The following is a 23,489-nucleotide window of genomic DNA, read 5'->3' as shown; positions in this document are numbered from 1 at the left end:
TGTACATAGTACTTTTGTTACCTGGAAACCTCATGCTCATGCCGCATGCTCATGCCTCATACTCGTGTCGTATGCTCATGCCGCATGCTTATGTGTCATGCGCATTCCTCATGAACTGGTGGTTAAATGCGCTTTGAATGCTAACATTGACATCAATTTTATATAAAACTAGCTTCCGCCCACGACTTTGTACGTGCATCCCCGTTTTTCCCCGTTCCCGTAAGAATTTCGGGAAATCCTTTCTTAGCGGATGCCTACGTCCTAACATCTATCATGCCAAATTTCAGCCCGATACGTCCAGCGGTTTGAGCTATGCGTTGATAGATCACTATATCAGTCACCTTTGAATTTTATATATATATATAGACTATCTCTGATGAAAAAAAATTTACTTTATTTTCAATAGACGCCGTCTTTGTGTGTGTTTTTTTTCCACTTCGACATCGTTTGACATTTTACTTTTTGCGATGTTGTTTAAACTTTTATCAACATCAAAGTCTTGCATACAAAGCCGCAAAATGTTCCATATAAAAACAACCATAGTTTAACTCTTACCTTTGCTCTTTTGTGCTAGCACTTGACCTATTCGCGGCCCCGGCGTTGGTTGGAACCGTGACCTCGAGTAAGTATTGTATTAGTAAATACAGAATAAGATTTACTAGAGTTAATCATCTGTGTAGTAAGAAAGAGTATTCAATGCTAAAAAAAGATGAACGGGCAAATCTCATGGCCTCATGGGTAAATCAATGGGCAATAATTGGAAAGAGTTCATTTCAAAGACGTACGAACAGTAGCTCAATTTGTTATGTTATTTGAATTTTTACATTAAATCTTATTCTAAATCAACTATTAATTACAGGTAGGTACATACAGCATTTATTTAACATTGAATTGAACATTGTATTTAATGTCGATTATACATAGAGAAAAAAAATAATTTTCAGAAAAAATAGCACTGTGATAATCATCAAAACGAATGACATAAAGAAATTCAATAAATCTCGGTTCATTCTTAATTGCATCAACAACTACAGAAAATATCATCTATATTCTTTAGTAATGCTAATAATATATTGGGTTAGGACATAGCTGAGATACGTTACAATCCATTCGAGTTAAATTGGATTATACGCAGTGAAAGCTTTCAAGATAGAATAAACCCTTAATATAGATTATTCCCGAGCCTGGCATCTGGCCAGTTTATAATAATTGTTACGTATGTGGAGGTTATCTTAGCAGCATTTATTTAAATATTCACCTCATCCTTATATATAATTATTAAATGCATTATCACTGCATAGTATAAAACAAAGTCGCTTTCTCTGTCCCTATGTCCCTTTGCATGCTTAAATCTTTAAAACTACGCAACGGATTTTGATGCGGTTTTTTTTTTAAATAGAGTGATTCAAGAGGTAGGTGTTACAATGGTAGTATGCTTTTTCATCATACTAGTATTGAAATTTCTTTTCTGGCATAGTAACAAGTCAGTTCGCTTTTAAAAAGCATTGGTGGCTCAGTGGTGAGGACTTTGGACTTCATATCGATTATAGTAAGGAAACTGACACGAAGAAGAATCTAAAAGTTCGACGACATGTGACATCCACCAACCCGCATTTGGCCAGCGTGGTGGATTATGGCCTGTAGTCTGTACCCTCATAGAAGACTCCTGTGCCTGACTCCTGATGATGATGAACGAGTACACAATGCATTGAGTTCCTTCCAACATCCAAAAACTCACAGCAAAAGCGTCTCATGTAAAATCTGTGCTTAATATTATAAAGCTGAAGAGTTTGTTTGTTTGTTTGTGTGAACGCGCTAATCTCAGGAACAACTGGTTCGATTAGAAAAATTATTTCCGTGTTAGATAGCCCATTTATAGAGGAAGGCTATAGGCTATATATAATTACGCTAAGACCAATAGGAGCGGAGCCACGCGGGTGAAACCGCGAAGCGCAGCTATACTTTAAAGATTATGCTGGGATGCAATGTGTACAATAAACAGATAGAAATAAACAAGACTACAATTTCCAAAATATTTATATATTTTCTAGCCTATCATCAATTATAAGGATTTTCAAATAATATATGTTTATCCTACGTACTCTATGTATCTTTTAGACTTCGTATGTAAATGTCTCCATTTGGACATGCTTTGGACCCTTGACTTAACGACCTTTGACCTTTGAATAGTTAAATAATCCCTTTGTAGCGCTTTTTGCTAATTCATCTGAATTTTCAAACACATAATGAGATTGTCACAAACTTGTACATATGAAATAATATAATAATTTCCACGCGAATTTATCTTTTTCGTTGTCAAACGATGTTCCAGTACTAGACTTCACAAATCCCTCCATGGTATAGGTGTTGTTAATATCCTAAGTATAGGTATTTATTATTATAGAGACAGTATAGAATAAAAGCCTTAAAATTTGCCAGACAAAAAAACACCAGAAAACGTATCAAATATTTCGTGTTTTTTTAGTGCGAAAACATTAAGTTTGTTGAGGCCTATGTGTATACTATTAGTATTTAGGCATTTGAATCAATAAAAATAAAATTATACAGACCAAGAGATAAGATTATATAATTCAGTAAACAATTCAAGAGAAAAGGAGACTGTATTTATCCAGTAGTGCGTTATAAGCTAAATTGAAATGTAGCAGGGACTTGCGACCTAAATGATCGTGTTTATAATACAAGCAAGTCAAGATGTTAGAGAAAACAAATTGATTTACTTCAAAAACATTGAAAGCTAGGTAAACTGATGTTGAAGTATAATATTTGTTGACCTATTAAGCGTACAAAAAAAGTAAATTTGTATGTTTATGTTATGATCAAGTGCCGAATTCCAATTAATGCTCAAAACGCGAATATCAAATACCAACTTAAAATAATCAGAACGCGTCATGGCATTAATTCATCGCCAGCACGCGTTTTCTGCTTTTTTATTAGAACCACAACACGAATTTCGCGTTGTAGTTTTTACTATGACCACAACGCGTCTTGAACTATTGTTTTATTCTTTGAGCAACATAATATACCTATATAATATTATATATAATTGTATTTGATTTTCCATAACATCAAAACAGCTCTATATAGATTATACCTACATATTATAATATCATGAATATCACTCACTTCAACACCCATTAAGCATGAATGATTTGTTTGACAGCACGATTAATTATCTCAATCAAAAACCTCACATAACGACGTATTGGACATTTATTCCTGTGATATATGTATAGAACTGTAGTGGTAATTATTGCTTCCTGCAGAACTAGGACTTCTAACTATCGAAAAAGTTATTGACGTATCGACTTTTAAAACGGTAAAATCGTATGAATCTTTAATTATCTCTGGTAGTCTTTGTGATTGGAATTTAATGTGAATCACAGAGCTTAGAGATTCTACATTTATATTCTGTTACTTATGGCCTTAATAAAGGGAATTTTAAATACTTGTATTCTCGTGGGATACGGGACGGAGAGCTTAAAAGGTAGGTACCGACAATATGTCCTGAAAGTGGGTATCCACATTTTTATAAATTAAAATTCATTCATGGTCTTAGGAATGAATAATAAATGAATAATTAATGTACTTCATATTATAAGAAAGGAGCTTTTCAATTCAAGAAATTCAAGGCATGCTTCACGTGGCTGCTTGGCTTATATTTTAACGTAGGTATGTGACGTCATAACTTTTTATAGGATAAGCCAATTTGTTTATTCGAAAACGTTTCTCAAGAGACTTCCCTTAGATTTTGATATGTGTATTTTTCGGGTAACTTAATAACGCGCCTGGTTAACTTCGTCGACATCACTATTCACTACATTTAAAGATTTATCTTATACTAGCTTACCGCCCGCGGCTTCGCCCGCTTTGTCTAAAACCTAATAAATTATATACTAAAACCTTCCTCTTGAATCACTCTATCTATTAAAAAAAACCGCATTAAAATCCGTTGCGTAGTTTTAAAGATTTAAGCATACAAAGGGACATAGGGACAGAGAAAGCGACTTTGTTTTATACTATGTACTTATATATGTAGTGATTAGCGCCTGTATTTATTAATGGGTAAAAAAGGTTTACTATAAATATTTTTGGTTAATTAGCTTGTATTTCTCAGACATTGAATTTGGAATGTATCATGGAAAGCATAGGGATAAACAATAGCTAAATAGTATAAAACAAGTCACTTCCCGCTGTCCCTATGTATGCTTAGATCTTTGCAACTACCCAACGGATATTGAGTGCAGTTTTTTGACGTGACAACGTCTTATAATTCGATAGAGCCGGTTGCACGCACGAAAAAACATGACTCATGCGGCGTTACCTCGCTCTGAGGCGTTCCATGTAAGGCTTGAAGTGCAAGCGAGAGCGCGGAACGAGCGACAAAGAAGCACAATCGGACGTTGTCACGTTCAACTATCGTCAGTAAACCGACTTTATAGACAACCAATTTTTTAATAGATGTAGTGGTGCTCGAGAAAGGTATTTTTATATAATTTGTTAAGCATTAAAAAAAACAGGCGAATCCGCGTGCGCCGCTAGTCGAAAATAAATAGGAAAATTTTGGGGTCGCCACATAGTCTTGAACCTAAAAAATTAAAAATATACATTCAAGGTACTACAAATGATATCTTTATGTATTTTGTTGTCAAATATAATTTTTGTATCAGACAACAAGATACCTAGTATAAAAACTTTTGCCAAACACTGCACGAGATTGCTAATTATCGTACATAATTTTGTAACCAGCGTGTAATGGAAAACGTCGAGTTAATGCCATGTACATGAATATCTGATGTCAGACGATGGATGTTACCTGAAAATATGAATCGCTGGTTCATCGAGTGATTTAACCTTTCATTATTTTCAGATCAACGGGCTGTGGATACGTAGACTTAATGCACATACGCACACATGTTCTACAGATTGGTATACAATTAATGTTAAGGATAAATCAGTGTACTCATTATTATAACATTAATACACTATTTTTGTTGGAGCTTTCTAATTTGTCATTCGTTAGCATATTGAAATAGTGTCTATTGTTGATGTTATTGAGTGTAAATGAAAAATGTCTTGTAAATTAATGAAGGCATTTTTTATATACAGTGTTTGACAGATCAAGTTTATTACTTACTAAATATTACTAGAACAAGATTTTCTAGACTTTTCTAGAACTACCTATAATATAACTACATCTATACTATTATTATAAAGCTGAAGAGTTTGTTTGTTTGAACGCGCTAATCTCAAGAATTACTTCGATTGTCCGATTTGAATTCTTTCGGTGTTGGATAGCCCATTTATCGAGGAAGGCTATAGGCCATCACACTTAGACCAACAGAAGCGGAGCCACGCGGGTGAAATCGCGGAGCGCAGCTAGTGTAATACATACCTATATGCTATTGTGTATGTGTAAATGTGTAGTACTCTGGGAAGGAACTGTCTTCCTTAACACAGGATTTTCCTAGCTAGGAAGACAGAGCCACACTGTAATTGTACTGTATTAATTTTTGTACTCAACAAAAAATTTTTAATTTATTTTTTTATATATTCTAAATTTTTATCGAACTAGCTAACTTAAGCAATTCAATAATAAATATTTCCTACTTCAGTTTATCTCAGAATTCCACGCAGCTTCACAGTTTTAAAAGAAATAGTAAAGTTTTCTATTTGCGATACTTTTACAACTTAAAGTTATAGTGGAAAAGTATAGACAATCTTGTAACAGGATTAAAAGTCTATTGAACATCTGTATTTATAATCTTATAACGCTATTTACTAAACTGTTAAGAAATGTATTAATAGTGATAACTCTTAGTCAAGAAATAGTTAATTTTCTTGTAGAAATAAATAAAATAAACTTTATTTAACATGTGTAACGAAGTTATGAGTAGGCACGATAAAAAAAAATATTTATAAAATTCCAGACGCATTTTTTTTTCAAATAGATGTATTCTTAAAACTATGTGTAGACCCCTAAACAAGCAACCCGCCCAACTTTGCCACCCTGTATAATATAGCGAGCATATTCAACAAAAAGCTCTACATTTTTATATTTTACTACATCTGAATAAGTTTTCTATAACAATGTTTATACATTTATGTCAAGAGTATAATCTATTTAGATCAAAACCGCTGGGAAATACATCTTAGTAGAGAAACAAGGCAATTCCTCAAACATATTGTGAGAAAGGTTATCGATTTTAGCATAGCCTTCACACTGAATTGAAAATGTATATAGTATACCTAGTTAAATGTGGTTAAAGGTCACTGAAGTAGTGTAATATTAATGCAAATATGTACCAATGAATTGTTTGGTTTTGAAGTTTATTTTTTGCATAGGTAGAGATAGGTATATAAATTGTGTCTGTTTTTCTTTCAACTCCTTTTAGATATTTGGCCGATCTTGTGTGAAAATTTCACTGGCATCTCCATTATATAAATCAATAGTAAGCACTTTGACTACTTCTACCTATAGTAAATCATTAATAAACTAGCTATCCACTCGTGGCTTCGTCTGCTCCTTCTTTGAATCTAATAAAAATCCCATCAAAATTTGTAGCGTAATTTTAAAGATCTAAGCATCAAGACACATTTTTTTTTATTCTAGATAGGGAAGCGCTTGACCATAATCTCCCCTGATGGAAAGCTAAGATGCGGTCTAAGATGGTACGCGCTTCCCTCGTAGGTACCGGTTCACTCTTTGCTTCTTCACACATACGGCGGAAAACAACTTTGTTTTATACAATGTAGTGATGGGTGATTTTAATATGTAAACGGGTTTCATTTTTATATATATAATCTTCTTATATATAAAATTCTCGTGTCACAATGTTAGTCTGCATACTCCTCCGAAACGGGTGGACCGATTCTCATGAAATTTTCCGTGCATATCGGGTAAGTCTGAGAATCGGCCAACATCTATTTTTCATATGTACCACGGGCGAAGCCGGGGCGGACCGCTAGTCTTATATATAAAATTCTCGTGTCACAATGTTAGTCTGCATACTCCTCCGAAACGGGTGGACCGATTCTCATGAAATTTTCTGTGCATATCGGGTAAGTCTGAGAATCGGCCAACATCTATTTTTCATATGTACCACGGGCGAAGCCGGGGCGGGCTGCTAGTCTATATATATATAAAAATGAAACCCGTTTTCCTTGGTCACGGCATCACGCTTGAACGGGTGAACCGATTTCGATAATTCTTTTTTTATAATATTCCTTGAACTATGAGGATGGTTCTCATGGAAAGAAAACATAAACATGTACCACGGGCGAAGCCAGGGCGGACTGCTAGTATGTTTATAACATTAAACATATTGTTTATTGATATTTTGTTTCACATATTTCTCTAATATAATTGTAAGCTAAAACTTCTATCAAAACCGTATCTAGGAAATAGAATATACACCGAAAATTGGAGTTCACTTGAGTTTTACGATCCAAAGCAAATTAATTACGAAGCGTACAAAATGCAAGCGTTGCTATAACCGAATTACATCTTGCTAGTGGATTTACTTTGATTCCTGCTGAGTTTGCGATTTATAGGGTTTCGCGCGAATCATTTCGACTTGAGGTTATATTAGATATGGCAATGGATAAGGAAATGCTTTCTTTCATTAATAATCGGTTTTATTTTATGAGTGTGTATATGTTTAAGGGTATTAATTTTATAATAATTCATTTACTTAAATATGTTATTTTCTTTTATTCAAAGATCTTCGAGATCTTGAATTATTGTTCCCATTAACCAATAATAATACTCAAGGAACTGAAAATATACTCATATATGTATTATGTAATAGTACAAATTATATAAATGAAATGGTAATTGGTAATCTGCGTGTAAATTTTGTTTAAAAAGATACACATAAGTTTTAAAAGTGTTAACAATGTTGATCGGAATAACATCAATACTAATATTATAAAGCTGAAAAGTTTGTTTGTTTGTTTGAACGCGCTAATCTCGGGAACTACTGGTCCGATTTGAAAAATTTATTTCAGTGTTAGACAGCCCATTTATCGAAGAAGGTCTGTCAAGGGCTGAAGGGCTATCATCTCGCTGAAACCAACATGAGCGGAGCACTGCGGGCAAGACCCCGGAGCACAGCTAGTTAAAAATAAAACTTCAATAATATAACAAAATCAAACTAATCAATAGAAATAAACCTTTACACTCCAATTGATACAAAATATTAACTAGTTAACTTTTAAAAGCTATCTTATATAAGATAACAATAGCTTTTTAACTCCATTGAATTAAAATTGGCAATACAATCTTACAGAGTGCGTCCACTCTAACGATCAGTGTCGCTTTACTCAAGCACTTGAGAGGAAACTAAAGGAAAATTCGCTTTTAAATGGTTTATTTTAATGGTATTTTTAGTGCTATTTTTGTAGGATCAAGTAATAAGGTTAAAATAATACAAAAAATCATCTATTTTAGGAGAATATTTTGATACTAATAGGTTTTTGTAACATTTTAAAGCATTTTAATTTGGTATGAAAGTATTTTTATAGAAAGTAATCTATCTGTACACAAAACTAATAAAAAATTCTTTTAACAGTGGCTACATTACTCTAGAGAGACATCCATACTAATATTATAAATGCGAAAGTAACTCTGTCTGTCTGTCTGTTACTCAATCACGCCTAAACTACTGAACCAATTTACATGAAATTTGGTATGGAGATATTTTGATACCCGAGAAAGGACATAGGCTACCTTGTGTTACGAAATATGTACCAAGCGAAGCCGGGGTGGACCACTATATTTTATAACATGTTTGCTGCCAGACTCGACTGTACATAATGTAACTGTCGTACTGAGTATAACATATTATTCTTATTCTTATTATTAACTATATCTTTTGAACTGAGTATAATATATTTTCATATTAGGAAAAAATTTAAACAGTGTAATAAAGTAGATACTTACTTATCCAATAATTTGTTACATGAATATATCAATGCTAAATTTCAGACAATATGCATATAGTTAAGGATTTCTTTTCGTAGCTTATATAAACACAGCATGGTAAGTGTATAGAGATTACTCCCGTGTAAATAAATAGTAATAAATAAATATTTCAGAACAATTTTCACACACGGCACGATCTGATCCCATACTAAGCTTTCGCTTGTGTTATGGAAACTAGATGGCTGATTAACATACATATATAATCATTTGAAATAAGTACTTATACAGATAATTAACACCTAGACACAGAGCAAACATCTATTTTCATCACACAAATAGGTGGGGATCGAACCCACGACTTCTGGCTTGGAAGGCAGTGACCTTGCCAACCAAGCCAACCGGTCACTATATCAACACAGCATGCCAAGTGTATAGAAATTACTACTAAGGTCTGATTAACGTATAAGTTTTCAAGGAAAGACTGCAATCTGTCTAAAAATACAAATTAAGGCACACCAATTATTAAAACCCATCAATTAATCGATTCCGATTGAACCATCATTCCACTGAAAGCAGTTTCAGCTGAGTCAGTTTTGCTTCGATTCAATTTCCTCAAAATTGCTATCCTCTGGCTAAAGTAATTGTATTGTTCGGAAAAGCTATGGTGTTATTTTTAATAGATAATGGATAGCGATAAATCTTATAGTAATTGCAATGGAGGGAAGGTTTTAGTATCTCCAAAGGTTTTTAAGCTTATGAATAGGTACTTAGGTAAGGTAAGGTCTAGAACTTACACACAGTAGGTACAAGTATTTTAAAATTGTTTCATATTAATTAATAATAATGAACTATCTTTTGATTAGGCGATGTAATCTATTGGTAGGATATTTAGGGACTTCTTTAGATAAAAGCTATTAAACTTTGTATTTTTTTTATTTGTTAAGAATATGATTGTAAACACCTATTTATGTAGCTAATTAAATTTGTTTTTCCCGATATCTATAGGTACTTCTATACTGATATTATAAAGAGGAAAGGTTTGTATGTATGTATGGTTTTCACGCATAAATTACTGAACCGATTATAATGAAATTTAGCACACATACAGAGGGTAACTTGTATTAACACATAGGATAGCTTTTATTCCGGAAATCCCACGGGAACGGGAACTATGTGGGTTTTCCTTTGAAAACGCGGGCGAAGACGCGGGCGATAAGCTAGTTTTTTTATATACCTCGTTATTTTTATTTTCCGTCACAATATAAAATATTGAGATTGTATTTATGTAAACATATTTTCATATCAACATAATTGGAGTCACTTCTCTGTAATAATTCAGGGAAAATAAACTCAATTCAAATAAAACTTGAAATCCGCAATATGTTCGAATGTTTTAATGAAAAATATCGGTTGCGGACGAAAATCCGTTATAAATCTAGCTTTATCAACATTCACAGGCTTTTGTCAATGACTTAGTATTTAGGGTTGCAAAATAATTCTCATTTTTATTGCAAACTAGCGGTCCGCCCCGGCTTCGCCCGTGGTACATGTTTACGTTTTCTCTACATAAGAACCATCCTCGTACTTCAAGGAATATAATAAAAAATTATCGAAATCGGTTCAGCCGTTCTCGAGTTATGCGCTTACCAACACATTTTGCGATTCATTTTTATATATAAGAATTGATTTTTTACTAGGTATTACTTTTTATTTGATTACTATTTCCTACTAGTAACTAAGTAATGGGAATTAGTGAATTATTTTTTAGAAATAATATGAATTTGTAAGTTAATTTCCATTCTACAAATAAACACTTCAATATAATAATTTATCCATTAAAAAAACATTCAAATTAATATTGGTAGCTTTTAAGGATATTTCCAAACCCGGAAAAAACATAAAACAACTGTTTCCAACTCGTCGAAGACAAAAATGATTCATTTTATTAGTTCCAAAACTCATTTATTGTTAAACTCGGTGATACAATTTAACCCCAAGAGTGAAATACAAGTTTTTACGACTTAATCGAAGAAAGGGCGTTTTATCGTCACATTAACGATATTATCGTTATTTAAGAGGTTTAAATCGTACAGTTATTGTTTTTATGGAATCTATGAAATAAACTTCGTTTCTCCATTTTCATTCCCTTTTACAATAAAATTTAGCACGGTATAATATTGAAATCTATCGGTTAACGAAATTACTAAAATAGTATTTTTTTCTGATGATCATCGCTCACTTGAAGCATCTACAGTTAATTTTCAACGTGTCAGAAGTAAATTAAGAGCATTACTGAATATTATCAGTGAAATAGATCTAGCTATAATCAAATTAAAACTAGCATGGAAGAGTAAGAGTAAAAAATTTAATTTCAATCACACACATACTTTACAGTTTCTATAGTCAATACTATCTGTCTATTAGAACATTGAATTCTTATCAAATAGAAAGCTATAATAGTCTGAAAAATATGTTATTATTTGAATATAAAACCCAAACAATATCCACTTCTAACAACTTCATTTTTAAAATTACCCAATATACAAAAAGCAATTTCCACATCCATCTAACCTACTTAAAAACAAGGACAAAAGGTAACATTATCCCTCTCTCCATACAGTGTAATATTTCCAAAGCACATTCAAAAGGTAAAAACCATTTGAGAAGAAATCCTGGAACGGCCCAAAAGGTAATCAGTTCCCTTTAACGAGGGCTGATAAAACTGAAACTCAAACAGTATCGTGAGACTGATCTCGAAACGACGATACATAAAATTTCATTTTTCAACAACCTACGTACTTGAGTGAAGTTATTCCTTTTATATACGTAATATAGACTTATAAGTGAGTATATTAGTATGATTAGAGAGTATTTGGACGATTTAGTATTTGGAAATTGGCGTCTTTAAAACGCAGTTTATTAATTATATGATATATCATTTTTGCCAATGGTTTTAAAATTATTTCGTATAAGCTGAACATAATAAAATGCTATGATACAGAATTGCCATAATATTACGTGACTAGTCTGTAAAGTTTATTTTTTAAATATTTTCCAAGGCAAACTAAAAAGAGAAAATTGCGGTTTACTGAATTTATGTTTCGGTTCGGTAAAAAATGTATTTTTAGGAAATAAAAACCTAGAAAAATGTATTATACATATCTTATTCAATCAGGATATGACTGTGTAGTGTATACAAGTTATTATTTCAGTAAGTATGTACCTTCAGACACATAAAACTGAAAGAATAGAATAAATTCGATTGCTCTGGCGGGTCACGAGTGGCTGAGTTGGTAAGGCATCCGCCCCGGAATGGCGCGAAGGATGCGGGTTCGAGTCCCGCCTCGTGATCGAATTTTTTCTATTCTTTATAAATTTATAAGTATGTACTCATTAACATAACATACCAACACCGTAATAAATAGTAAATATTCATAAACTTATAAATTATTATGAGGCACGAAAAATTGTACAAGTTTGCAAAGTACGGAGTAGGCTTGTTATACACTTGACATCAAGTATCCCTGGTTTTATGTTGCCAATTACGTAAAGCACAACAATTTAATTTCACATTTCTGAGTAAAATTAAATATAAAGCTAGTTTTATAATTACATACTTGTTCGTACTTTACTGGTAAGTCTTTGCAGTAGGGTTCATAGAAAATTATGTCACCATACCACAATTTTATAGGAAAATGTGGTTTATACGACCAGTGTATGAAAGCCTCTCTGTTGTATGGGAATCGTTTTGTAACAGAGTCCAAGCTGCAGAGTATATGTAACTTTTAGTTCATACTATTTCTACGAAATATAGAAAGCCATTTCAATATCCTCTATTTTTACCAGTTCCTTTATACAATAGAGTGTACCTACCTTTGTGAGAATAATTGAAATATATTTTTTTTAGGTTATAGTTTGTACGAATCTTACATTTTTTTCTTATGTATTCACATTGTTCATAAAAATATTACAACTATAACACTATAACACTATAGTGTATTTAAATAAGAATTAATAACATATTATCGTAGAACAAACACTCTACGAAAATTGTTATTCATAATATGAATAACATACAGGCAATGTCTAACAATTTTTAAAAGTATCTATCTCACTAGGTTACGCAGTTTCCATTCAATGTGTTCATAATATTTTTTATGAACAATGTGAATACATAAGAAAAAAATGTAAGATTCGTACAAACTACTCTTGTGTACTCTTGAGTTGAATATCAACCACTAATTAATATTTAATAGACCACTATCAACCACTAATTAATCACAAAAATTCATACTTAATAAAATTAACAACAAAAAATTCAAATAAAATCCCCAATGAACTCTATTAGCCTACATATTTTCATACACATAATCTCATGAATCACTTAGCATCAAAACTTCAATTTCGACCCACATTTTGGAAGCATATCCCACGTTTCATACACTATAAAGACTCCAATCAAAAACCTGCCTGCACTAACGTTTCACATCAAAGCTAACTCAAAAAAGTATTCAAGCTGATATGTTGCAACGTTTGCAGCCAGCCTTATTTGCGAAAAAAGGAGTAGGAAAAGTAGCGGCAGTTTTTCCGTACTTCGAATTTCTTTACGGTGGTCGTTAACGAGACGGTCATTAGTGTAGATATTGAAATTCTATATTCGATCACTATTCTAACGTTCAGAAGGTAAGTATCTTGTTTTGAAGAAAATGTTTGGAAACTGTAGTACTGATACACTTTCGGTAAAACGTGTTGCAACGTATATGTTGTATTTTTTATACGTAAATAATGTTTTGGTTGTATTTTTTATGTTTCAGTTTGAGTTTCAGTTGACATACGGATTCATAAGGAATAACACACCCTTATTAGCATCTCTATTATCTATTTGTAGAAGCATATTCGACGAGTTACGAGATTTATTTCGAATTGTTGAAAAAGGGTAACAGGAATTCAAGCCAACATCTGAAAAAGTAAAAGGCACACTTTTCACACATTAAGCCACTCTGAAGGCATCTTTTGTAAGATATTGGAAGTGCGCTGCGATAACAGTAAGTATCTACAATAAAATCTATTTTGTTAATAATTAGTTACTGATATTAAATAAAATAATTATTGTTTTATTGATTAGCCTTATTTCATTTCCGCAACTTTTGCAATTTTTTTTAAAGCGCAAATTTTTCAAGAGTTTCTCGATCGATAATTTCTACATATTCGACAGTCGTCAGGTCTATAAATGCCCTTATTCATTAGCCGCGGGACTAGCGACATTGTGTTCGCACACGGAGGCTATTTGCTCGTGCATAATAAACTTTGTTTGCTAAATATTCCATTTATTCATCACGTTTTACAATACATTTGTTTTTCTTCGTAAATTATGCAAGGATTGCTGATTGCTGTTTTCTTTATAAACTTATGCGTTACTTTTGGATATATTAATGAAGGAATGTATTAGGTTTACGAAGTCTCTTATGTTTTGTATCGAAATTTGATAAACTTGGATTTAATCAATAATAATATCAATAAATATTAAATAAATATATTACCTATATCGATTTTATTTCGATTTATATAATCAAGAAAATTTTTCTTAGTAGTATATACGTAGTATATTATTATTAGTCTGTGGTAGTATATATGTATTAATTTATTTCCCATCGATTTTTATAACAATGCTGGTCAATTGAAAATATGCTTGACAAAATACATGATGTGCACGAGGATCGTATTAGCAATAGGTTGAATCTGGACCACAGACAGTGTTCGTAGTTTCTAATGAAATCATCTTTTGCACGCCTCATAAGCGAAGCGTTGAGGTGGGTACTACTGTCACTTCGCGCAAAACATCTGATTTTTCAAACTTAAAATGTCTTTATGTATCATACATTGCACTTGTAAGATAATACATACACACACATATTAAGAAAAAACACTATTTTTAACGTTCATGATATTTTTGATGTCATTTTTGTTATTTAAACTAGTTAAAAAACAGTTTAAAAAAGTTCTGTCTTGGACGTCCGTGTGTCTGTATGTGCGGATCCTTTTTCTTGTTAACACGATAGCGACCGAAATACTTTACTAATCGAGTCTTTTTTTTTCTCTTACGCTTGAGTATGCTCAGGAATAGAACCCTTTCATTTTTCAGGGTCTGATTCGATGTGGTTTAATTGTTATTAAATAAACAAAAATAATAATTAATAAATATTTATTTAAAAAAAATTATGAGGCGTGCACTTTTGGATTTTCCAAATTATTTAATTTTACACTAAAATATAAGAAGCGACAGGTGACTATCATTATAATTATTATTCATAATCTCATATTCACTAAGAATCCCAACATAAACAACCTTCTATAGCTTTGTAGAAAGAGGCATCTTAAGAAATATAATATCCAATAGAAACATAATAATTGAAAATAAACATGAAAATGTCTATCAAAACAGAACAAATAACATTAATTATTATCGCCACGTTTCCGTATTTTCTTATTGCTTTTATTTCACATAAATCCTATTTTAATTAATTTAAATTGTGACTTCCAGTCCGTCGAATCTACAAAGATTAAAAACACTAATTGCAATATTAAATAAAGTTGTTTATCATGTTTCTCATTTTTTTCTCGTTTTTGAACACGGCAAGAATTTTTCGCTCCAATTCAAAGGAAGCGTTTGATCTTCTATCATTATAAAAGATAGTCTATTTTTTGTTGTATGACAAAATATGCTTTACTTCATCCACCTTTTTTCTATCCAATACCATTAAATAAATAGAGCACACCATTATGTTTTATTTTTTTTGTATGCATGTTCATTCATCCTTAACAGTTTAAACTTACGCACATATACTTCTGGACCATTTATGCCATAGTATTTTATTAGTATGGATTGAAAAATACAATCTACATATTGATATACATACTATTGTTATCATTGATGCAATATAAGATTACTAGATTTTCGGCGGTAAAAGGAAAACCCACATAATTCCCGTTCCCATGGAATTTATTGTATAAAACGTTTTCTAAGTCAATTTTTATCTATCTTTGTACCAAATTTCACATCGAAATCGGTTCGATGGTTAAGGTGTTAAGAAGAGACAAACTGGCAAACAAACAAGCAGACAGACAGTGTTTCTATCGTATCAAATGAAGAAGGAATGTATGTTTCCTTTCCCTTGCAAGCTTGACCTAATTATACCGTAGTAAAACGCATCAAACATTCTCAAATTCAACTCCAATTCCGTCTACAAAGTTGTTCATTTTAATATCGTCGTTCCATACAATAAGTACGAAATTCGTCAGTAAATTACGAGCGTGTCTCATTAAAAAGGAGCAAATAGCCACTTTGCTTACATCGGAGCGGCAACACACTCATTTACCTATTAAATTGTTTACTTAATAGTTGCTAACTTTGTAACGACGTAACTTTGGAAGTTACGCAGGACAAATGTTGTACTGCCTTCTTATTGTGAATTATTTAACATGCTTGTCAGTGCTTGAAGTAAAATTACTAGAAGTGTGATTTTGGAAAACTATTAATCCAGTCTGTAGGTATTTATGCTCTACAAAAGGTGGCGTAGAAAATGTTTTGAAACGATATTGTTTAGGTATGAAAGGTTAATCAAAATCCAAGTTTTCGACCTTGACGGACCCAGGCGCTAGCCGCCATCTTGAATTAAAGGTGCTAAAATTAGGTATATTTTAAATAACTTCTCAATTGTTTACTAAATCACAAAAGTGTCTATGAGGGGTTCAAAGAAGACAAAATTACCTACATTTTTTTCATACATGATTATTCTGTAAGTCTTAAAGGTAAAAAGTTACAAGTGACGGAAATAATAATATTTACAGAAATCATATAATTTTAATTTTGTTTAAAAATTGTACAGCTATCATTTTTTAATTCTCTTTGATGGCCCGGGCTGGTTAATGGTGGCTTCTTCATTATCGTCGCTGAAATTTTCTGTTTCATTGTCTTTATTTTTAGTTTCCAACCATGAGGCTTTTACATTTCCCCACAGACTGGACTATATGGCAATTTTCCTGACATAATATACCTATATATTAAGGCATTATATTAGGAAAATCAATCTAATCGCTCCAACGAATACAATGCAAGCCAAAATTAATGAGAAAAAGCTGTGACCAGTGATAAGAGATCTTAAGATACTATAAGCCTTCATTTGTTCATTATTGGTTACGTTCAAGCGTGATAAAATATAAGAGCTTTAGTTGCGTAAAGTTATAATTATAGGCAACTCAACTCTGACTGTATGTAGTACTTTTTGGAAGGACATTTATGAATCGGATAAATTTTTTTAATTTGATAAAATTTTCGTCAAATTCAAGATATTTTTAATGGTATCGTTTTTACTGATACGAAATGCGAATTGAAGATAAAACATTTTGCTTGAATTGATGTTTAAAAACCATCCCTTAAAGCGTCTCAAGGTTTCATTTAATCAGAACTGATAAAATACACAAAATCCGACCTCTTAACTCAGTGAAGGTTAAAATGAATCGCTTAAAGATTTCGTGTATTTCAGAGCAAATGTTCCTACTATTTTAAACGAGTATTTGAATACGCCTATTCATTTTCGATTCTTCGAACGGTTCGTCAATAAAGCAGGAGTTTAATATTAATCCTGTTGGAGTGTAAGAATGGGGAATATTGCGTATTTGCTTCAATTATAGTCAATTTATTGGTTACTCACCACTTATGAGATTGTTTGTTATATTTTGTTCTGTAGCTCATTGTCTATGATGTTCAAGTTTTATTTTAGCAATATTTTAGCACTACTTTTCACGAGTTTTATCACGCTGTTGCGAGATAGCCACTATATTTACAATATTTTTAATGGTTACACGGTATGTTTTCTTGTCAAATGAAGTAAAAGGTTCTTTCCCAATGTTTCTACCGGTTCCAAATGTCACCAAATTCGGTTCAATAGTTTAGACGTAAAAGCGTGAGATAAGAGTTATGAAACCGCTTGTATTAGCTTTACCTGTATATTTGTATGTAACTGACTACTGTAGACTCCATTGTGACCCACTTTAAATGGACAGATTTTATTAAAACTTAGTGCACTTATTAAGGATCGGTAACAATACAATAATTGCTCATGCTTAAGCGTGTTTTTTTTATTTAATTAATTTTCTGATAACGTATAGTAAGTATATAGGGATTAGAATGTACTACAAAATCCTGTCAACTCAAATAACCCATCTTCAAACAGATGCAAGAGCGCATCCAAGACGTTTGACAGATCAAATAAAACTACGAAAGACGCTGAACATTTGGAAGTTCTAATTAAGTTCGTCGGTCGTTCTTACGCTTTGAGGGTAAATGGCTTGCATAATTAAATCGTAGGGTTCTAGCGTTTGTTCAGGGTCTTCGGGATGTGTAAGGCAATTATTTTAAAAGATTGATGCCCTTTGAAGCCTGTTTGAGCTTAGAATATGTAATAGCAGCTGCCCACTCCGAGCAGAATTTTTTTTATTTTTTAAGCTATTGCATAGCTTCTATCGCGGGCCTTGAGCCCGGGTACCGAATCCAGAAATTCTGTAACGAAAAACCCTCACGCACCCCACTCCGACGGACACCGAGGTGTGGCTTGAAGGCATGCTATGCAATAGCTTTACCGCGGCAGTCCCCGAGTGCCACACGTCTTTTTTATTTTTCATTAGGTCTCCATCTTAATCTAAGCGGAGACAAATTCAAGAATGCCTTATCATGCTCAAAAATTGTCTGAATCAAAACTCTACCTACGAGATTTTTAGGCAGATATTTCTTATAAACAATACACGACTTTGATCATTACTGTTATGAAATTAAATGTTAGTTTCAATTAATGTTTTAAACAACAATCGGATATTTTTAACGCCCTTTTGAGTCAAGTTGTTTATAGCACAGTGGCTATAAGCTGTAGACAAAGTCGCAGGCAAGAGCTAGTAAGCAAAAAATCGCTTTATATCAGAACAAAGGCGTAAACGTTAATCAGTGAATGCAAACATCAAGGAATAAAGACGTACGTCGTACACGCAACTTGAACATTATAGTATTGTTTTGTGGAAACGTTGATTATTAGAGATTTGCAAACGTATAATACATTTGGTATTAACATAATCGAATGTAATTATAATATCCTTACCGCCTCCTTGGTACAGTGGTTGACGCGTGACGTGAGCGTAGAACCGAGGGGTCCTGGGTTCGATTCCCGGTGGAGACAAAGAAAAAAAAATGTCTCGGTCTGGCAGGATACAGAAGGCTGATCACCTACTTGTCCCTAAAGAAAATCGATCAGTGAAACAGATGTATAATGCATCTGCCCCTTACCCCACTTGGGGACATGGGACTTCACTTTTTTTTTATAATATCCTAATGTTTTCTTTATTAAACTATGCGCTAAATATTGTATGGTGAAGTTTAATATTTGACAAAATCAGATAAATATAAAAATTTAAGAGAAAATAAGCTCATCGTTTTTAATTACATATATAGTGATAATTGATTTACTTATTTGTTTTAAATGTTTGTATGTTATTTGTTTATATCTACATATAATATAAAAATGAATCGCAAAATGTGTTGGTAAGCGCATAACTCGAGAACGGGTGGACCGATTTCGATAATTCTTTTTTTATTATATTCCTTGAAGTACCAGGATTGTTCTTATGTAGAGAAAACATAAATTTGTACCACGGGCGAAGCCGGGGCGGACCGCTAGTTACCTATAAATTTGTCATGTCACACAAAATAGAGGATTTAAGCGCGTCACACACGGTGAAGATTTCCACCAAAATTTCGGGTCATTTGTAACAGGATGGCGGTTCTACAGGGGTCTTAGTACGCAATGACAAAAAGAAAAATGATGGTCAGAACGCTGATACCGGATACCTTAAGATACTGTAATATTTTATATAAGAGAATCTTAACATAAAATATTATAGTATCTTCACCGTGTGTGACGCGCCATTATAACGCGAAAGCCAATTTTAGATACCTATAACATAGTTTTATCGATCAATTATTTTCTCTTCCTAATAGATATCTAATGTAATAAATACCACATATTTTAACTCCCTATTTGATATTTTAACATTTAAGCGACTTTCTGATATATTAACTAGAACCAATGAACTAGCCAATTAATAACAGCAAAGAGTCTTTAAAATTCCCATATTACGAAACATACGAATAAAATGAATAAACACGACTTATGTTGATTTTAAAATTCAGCATTTTCGGTTCGTTAAAATTATTCGACCGTTGCAAAACAATGTTTACAGCATTTTAAAAATGAAGCGAAAATATCTTTTTGTGTTGGTTTTTTATCGCACAAAATGCTGAGGCAAGATTAATATGCGAACAGTGAGAGTTATACATTGTGTTTCAAAAATTTAAAATTTATCAATCAACGGATTTAATATTTATATTTATTTATATTTTACGTTAAGAGTTAAATTTTATAGTCATGAGGTTACAAGGTTTTACATGCTATAACATCGGTTTTGTTTATGAATGTGTTTTTAAAGCATATTGCCTATGATTAGGTAGATGTTGTTATATCCTAATAGAATGCCTGTATCCAGGAACAATAATGAATAATAAAATGATGACTATGATGATTTGCCGTTTTAACTTTGTGAAACATTTTGTAAATGGCTATAAAGGGTATGTTTTCACGATTGAAAAGCGGTAATTCGGAGGATTTTCCAGACACTCGATACCTTTTGTTTAAGTTAAATATCATCACGCACAAAACCAAATAATAGACTTTATATTATTAAACAATACATTGCCTGTTCAATCCACTAGGATAATTACTGACTTTTCCGCCCATAAAAAAGCAAGAAAACTAAAGAAACCTTTAGATTGCTTAGTTTTAATTTCCTTTATTTATCTTCCATTCATTTTCATTTTTATAAACACCTTTCAAATATCATAAAGTTATTTCGTCAAACGTATATCTTTTCCGTTTACTGAGAGTCTTATTATTTATGTGTATCTCAAACGTCCCTTGTGACCCAAAAGGGCTTCTTACAGTTTTGCTTTTCCGTGTCACAGTACTTTTTGGTTGTTTTCGCTTGACCCAGTGGACTTTTTAGTCTTTAGATTCTGTTCAGATTTTTAGTGTGATTTATTATTAGTTTATAAGGAAGTAGGTTTTGTAATTATTAGTAAAGTCCTTTTAATGGTGCTTTGAGTTTAATTGAGAGTATAGTCACTAGTATTTGAGAGGAATGGCAATTGGAAACAATCAATAACTTTTTAACGAATAGAAACGGTTGAAAATCAAGGCGTCGCCACAGTATGGCAAAAACACGGGATTCGAATCCCGCCTCGTAATCGATTTTTTTATTGTATAAAAATGCTCATTTATTTAAATGCTGTAAACTTAATATTAAATGCATTCAATAAATTTTTAAAAACTCTATAATAGACCAATATTACATGAAAACCATATTATTAATATTTCTCTATCTATCCTCATTGAAAGGCTATAACAGATAATTGCAAAGATTGTTTATCTTATAACTTTACATCAAGTGGCTGCTTCTTCACATAGTTCGCAAAATAAAACAGAAATGTTTCACAGTGCATAAAACTATTACGTATGAATACATCCTAAACACTGTCAGAGTGTGGTTTTCTAAGATCTTTATTGAGAAGTTTCCGCACTGCTTGCTTTCGCATTCCAGTTATCTCACGACCAACACTCTCTGTATAAATTTTCATGCACTATTTCACTGTAGAAGTTTTGTTTTCGGGACAAAAATACATCCTTGAAAAGTTCCATCCTACACATAATAACTACGCTTGAATTCTACTAAAATTCAACCTATTTTATATATCATTAGTGAAGATGAAATTAAAATACCTACGTCTTATTTCCAATTATATTATAAACATTATTTGTTACTATTACATTGTTATACTTATTACTTTTAAAATGTGGCATACTAACAACAATTATACTCTCATACCACACCCCAGACACTCCATACAAAATTATCGTTTTGACAGTCACACTGTAGAGACTGCAAATGTGTGTGTTAACGCTTTATGGTTGGCACATTTTTGACTAGCGTAAAAAAAAATTCGCGTTTTTCTGATGAAATACATCCGTAAACAGCACAATATCTAACCATTTTCTACGAAAAACGATAATCACAAATCCAAAATAATACAATTACTTTAAGTCAATTTGATTAATGTTGTCAACCTTCGTTGCGTATCGTCCTTGCAGAAAAATATGGCCCATTTTAATCACGATCGTGCGGGGTGAGGTAAGTTTAATTTTGGCGGGAGGCGGAGAGTGTCCGTTCTGTAGCGTTTAGTAAAAGTATGAACATACTCGTAAATATAAACCTTCTTTAAAGTACTTATGACGACCACCTGACTATCATGGACTGTAAAAAATATGTAGATAACATTAATACAATGCTATTCATCATCATCACTACATAGTATAAAACAAAGTCGCTTTCTCTGTCCCTATATCCCTATGTCCCTTTGTATGCTTAAATCTTTGAAACTACGCAACGGATTTTGATGCGGTTTTTTTAATAGATAGAGTGATTCAAGAGGAAGGTTTATATGTATAATAATATCCATTAAATAGTGGAAAAGTACTGTTATTTTTGAGGTTTCTAATGTGATGTCGTAAATTTTTACATTTTTTCCGCTTACATTGCAAACGCAGGCTGAACCCTACGAGTTTTATCAAAATAATGTACTAAGTATTATACACATTGAAAAGGTCTACAGAAAAGTCCGCGATGGTATATGTCTATCTCTTATGGATAACCCACAATAACTTTTTTTTGTCATTTACTTTTTACGACAAATCATGTCTAATTTTCGAAGCGATTTTAACCAATACAGCATTAATCCTTAACTAATTAAATACCTTGAATACATTGTTTATTTAATATAGATCTATATGGCCTTTTACACCGTATGATTTAAGTGAATATTTTCGAAGATATTACAGATTTAAAAATTGCGGGACGCGTTTGCGGCGGTACCGGCCGGCCGCCATTGCACCCGTGCGAAGCCGGGGCGGGTCGCTAGTTCACAATAAAACAGCGCTTTTTTTTATATTTGGTTAATACATTAAACAAATAGGTGAAAATAACTACGAGCAAAATACCTGTTTACACCTGGCAACCCAAAAATGTGCCAGGAGAAAAATAGGCAACCCTCGGTTTGTATATTCTATAGGCTGTGTACGGCGTTAGTGTTATTGAAATATTTTCGTTAAACTATAAAATTTTAGGATATATCACGTTTTATTTTTTAAAAGTTATTAGTGTCATTTAGATACTAAACTTACGATCATTAACCCAATTTTAAAATATAAAAATAAATTATTAAATGAAAATCGTGTGCAGTAAGATGAAAAATGACACAAATATATAATATAACAAATAACTTAATTATATATTTCATACATAGTAATTACGAGGTTAATAATTACCTAATTACACACAACATACATACATTGCAATACAATCTTAGATAAATCAAATCTGACTATTTGTC

Source organism: Colias philodice, chromosome 22, assembly GCF_061535455.1.
Source record: "Colias philodice isolate Cphi_HAF_F1 chromosome 22, ilColPhil1 Martin Lab GWU primary, whole genome shotgun sequence".
Lineage (NCBI taxonomy): Eukaryota > Metazoa > Arthropoda > Insecta > Lepidoptera > Pieridae > Colias > Colias philodice.
The sequence above is the reverse complement of the archived record's forward strand: the minus strand, read 5'-3'. Positions refer to the sequence as shown.